This window comes from Choristoneura fumiferana, chromosome 22 (genome assembly GCF_025370935.1).
Source record: "Choristoneura fumiferana chromosome 22, NRCan_CFum_1, whole genome shotgun sequence".
Taxonomy (NCBI): Eukaryota; Metazoa; Arthropoda; class Insecta; order Lepidoptera; family Tortricidae; genus Choristoneura; species Choristoneura fumiferana.
In genome coordinates, this window is record NC_133493.1 from 3216354 (window position 1) to 3220684 (window position 4331).

The window sequence follows — 4331 nt, forward strand, 5'->3', positions numbered from 1 at the left end:
GATCCTCTGCTTGAGAGGTCAAACCACTAGGCCACCACGGCTTTTTATCATCATCATCATCATTCCAACCTATATACGTCCCACTGCAGGGCAGAGGCCTCCTCTCAGAACAAGAGGGCTTGGGCCATAAGTTCCCACGCGGGCCCAGTGCGGATTGGGAACTTCACACGCACCATTGAATTGCTTCGCAGGTTTGTGCAGGTTTCCTCACGATGTTTTCCTTCACCGTAAAGCTCGTATATTTAAATGTAATTCCGCACATGAATTTCGAAAAACTCAGAGGTGCGAGCCGGGGTTTGAACCCACGACCCTCTGCTTGAGAGGCGATAGGTCAAACCACTAGGCCACCACGGCTTCTTATACATTTATCTAAATCAGTTCAACAGTTAAAGCGTAAAGTGGTAACAGACAAACAGCGTAATCATCATAGTATGGATGGATGACTGTATTTTTCTAAAAAGCTTGTTTTAAAATACCCTCAATGAATACTTACGAAAATACTTGTGTTTCACCGCTCGTCCAACAAGTGTATTGTTCACATGACTTATTATCGCTCGGATAATACGGTTTGTTGAAAGGCAAAACCGCGTTGAATATTGTTAAGTAGCAACCCTCTTGGTCAGCTGAAAAAATATCTATAGGTACAGTCACTTGCATTAATATCCAGAGCCGAATTTAGGGGAGAGCAACCGCGGCTGCAGCCCCTGGGCCTCCACAAAAGAGGGGCCCCCACAATAAAGATTTCGGTTTTTTTAAATTCCGACGAGTAAACACTAGTAAACAAACCACTTCTTTCTCTACTATTTGTCTATATTTGGTGGGTTGGGGGGGTGCTCCACTCCTTTGTTGCCCCAAGGCCTCCGGACTCTAAATCCGGCCCTGTTAATATATGCCACAGCGAAGCGCGCAAAAATATCTGACACGACACGTCCTACTTACTGGCCTAGAAATAGGTTTGTATTAGATATTTATGCTCGCTTTGCTGTGGCAGATATACCAATATCTGGCTACTATACACACACATAATTATATACACCACTATATAGAGGTACATGTATACAATATAACTGCTAGAGACGTAAAAAAAGACACATAATAATATGACATAGATACTTATTCCCGTACCCAGATTTTATGTACTAGTTAGTATGTCTCCGTCAACAAACGGGCTAGGATTTGACCTGATATTAAGCAATTACCGGCACCCATAATTTGAGGGAATTCCAATGCGAATTTAGTAAATTCAACTGTAGGATCTAATCACGCGTGCGAGCGAAGCCGCGGTGAAGTCTAGTATAGTTATAAAAGATACGTGAACTTACCGAATCCAGGTGGTTTTGGTTCCGCAGGATAAATCCCAACTGCGGCGTAGACACTCACGACCGCTGCCGCCACGAAAATGAGATTCAATAATTTATTCATTCTCTCAACAAAGCTATAGAGATCACTGCATAGACCAACAGTAGACTAGAATAACAACTATACTGACGCAGCTTTAAATACGTCGAATGTCAGGGACATTCACAAAGCGTTTCAACCGACGGATATGGACCAGACACAATCATTATAAAGTGGGCAACGAATGAGTTTGACTTTTACAAAAAATCTATGAAATGGGGAAGAACTACTAGGGAAATAAAGAAGCGGGTGTAAATTAGTTTTTTACTTTGTAATATATGACAAAACATCTCGCATGAAACCCTCTTTCTATTTTTATCTTTTTTTTTATAGTTCAAGTAATATATAATTCTTATTGTGTGTAATTCTCATAGAATAGGTACAACATCAGAAACAAAATAGTACTAACATGTTATGAATACTTTTATGACCGGTCAAACTGTGCTGAACCAGTTTTTACAATTTAAACGTTAATCTTAACTAATAAGATGGTGAGAGGATATTTAATATTGTGCGAGGTTAGTTACATTAAGCACTCTGTAGCTATGAATTTAAAAGCGACCGTATTATCGATGGCAATCTACCGCAATTTAAATACACAACATTTCTCACACTGTCTAATCGAAACTTGTCGTCATCTCTGAACATCTCTGAACAATGTAACTATGTAACAGTATTGTAATGATGGCAGTTGAAACGCTCTCAGAATCGCCTCTAGCGACTAGCCCGTGCAGTGGTTAAGTATCACTTTTCAAACAAATGTTTGCAGACAAAAGATTATTCTCGTAGCTTGTTTTGTTTATTATAAAATTTACTGTCTTACTAAAGGAACTAAGTATGGTTTCTGTCTTGAAAATATTAATAATTGAAATAAACATAATGTTTTGAAGAAGTCAAGGTGAAAAAGCAGAAATACCGGGTCTATTTCATTTATCGCTATGAGAATACCAATAGTAGATTGTACAACAAGAGCATAAAACGAGCCATTTTACCCAAGACGTTCATGTAGCCACCCGAGCCGGTATGACGAGGATGGATAGACACGTCGAGGGGAAAATGGGTTTAATGCTCGAGTTTCACACTCTGCTTTCTCTTAGATTGCGAGGAAATGAAATAGCAACAGTGGAAACAATAATTCACTTTCTATGTATCTCTTATTTTTTATGCATTATTATAATAATTCCATTTTTCATTTTATTGATTTATTTCTAGTTTTATATAAATTAAAAATATATAAAAAAAATATGTAGAAACTTTTTTGTTGTGGCTGTTGACACCTGATTACCTTGGGCTTATGTTGGTCTTAGACGAAGATTTTATTAATGCACTAGAGCATGAAAAGTCGTTTTACGTCCCCTAGATGCAGCATAAACACGAACTTTACGAGCATGAGAAGTGAAAAAGTATTTATTGAATAATTTGTAGTACAAAATAACAATAACTAAAACTTAACTTTAATTAAAAAGAGAGGTGGGCCTCTTGGCATGGTGCCCATCACGCAGACAGCATTCGCGCACTGAGCTGCGATTGCGATTCTTTGCGCGTGAAAGCTGCCGGCGCGAGGGTTGCCTGTTGCCTCTCCTAACCTATTGCTGAGCTCCCTGTGTAGCGCCAGCGCACCCTTACCCCAAGGACCTAGCCTCCGAGACAGCTATATTTGGGACTTTGAGGCGTCCCGGTTTATTTACCGCTTGGTTTTTAAAAGCTTTCATTTAATATTCATGTATATATATATATATATGTGAAAGAGTGAGGGTAGACCATCTACCGATGGTCCGATGTCATAAGGGAGACGGCTGCAGGGCTACCATTAAACTCGAAACTCGAAGTTCGTGTCGTGCGGTCCCTGTGACACTTATACTATTTAATACGAGAGCGAAAGGGACGGTACGATACGAACTTCGAGTTTCGAGTATCGTAGTAGCCCTGCTGGAGAAGAGAGATACGGACAACCGATCCGGATGGATACTGATTGGAGAGGCGTATGCCAAACGAAGTAAAATAAAAGCTTGTACTATGGATACTAGGCAACGAATAAACATACTTATATAGATAAATACATACTTGAATACATATTATACATCCAAGACCCGAGAACAAACATTTGTATTATTCATACAAATATCTGCCCGGCCGGGAATCGAACCCGGGACCTCAAGCTTCTCAGTCAGGTTCTCTAACCACTTGGCCATCCAGTCGTCCATTAAAAACTGAAAACCTCAGACCCAAAAATATTTTTCATTTAAATTAGTTGATTGCATTTAATTTCAATTTTAAATATTTTTATTTACTTAATTATTCTTAATATTAATGAAGCCTGAGTTTTAGAAATAAATATCAATTATTATTATATAAAAATAGATATTTCTTTTTATCGATGACAATGACGTAGATTAGGTAATAATTCTTCTGTTAATCATAACGAAGGAGTGGAATTCTCATAGCAAAAATCAAATGTCTCGAGTGATTGACCATTGTGTTTTATCGACTATTCCAGTTATCAATTTTTCGCATGTTACCGACCTTTAACATTATTCTGAAACATTTGACCTCTTTGGATAAGCCACTTGCGTCTCTTTATTAAAATAAATTACGGCACGTCACATTTGACATTTGATGTCGCTGTGTTTTCATAAGTATTATTTTAGTTAGGTTCCTGTTAACCAAAATGGATAATCGTAAAAGTAAAACGATTAACCAAATGGATAAAGTAATATCCTTCTTAATTTAAATGATTCTCTTATTTCTCTTAGTTTAAATGGTGACAATGTAGAGAAAATAATGACAAATCTTTGTTACTACAGACAAGATGAAGAAATATACAAATTAGAACAGATATAGATTTCGATTCTGTTATTTTGAATGAAGTTAGTCTATCTACACACTCGTACAACACTTACACTGTTTAACATTTCCGTTTCGGTTTTATGTTT

The 4331-nt window shown here is 37.7% G+C and overlaps 1 protein-coding gene across 6 annotated transcripts in view; it reads left to right on the top strand.

Annotated features, from left to right (window-relative positions):
- The window catches only part of mim (missing-in-metastasis), a 300696-nt gene that overhangs the window by 240582 nt on the left and 55783 nt on the right, over positions 1-4331 (top strand). The gene's annotated exons all lie outside the window — the stretch shown is intronic.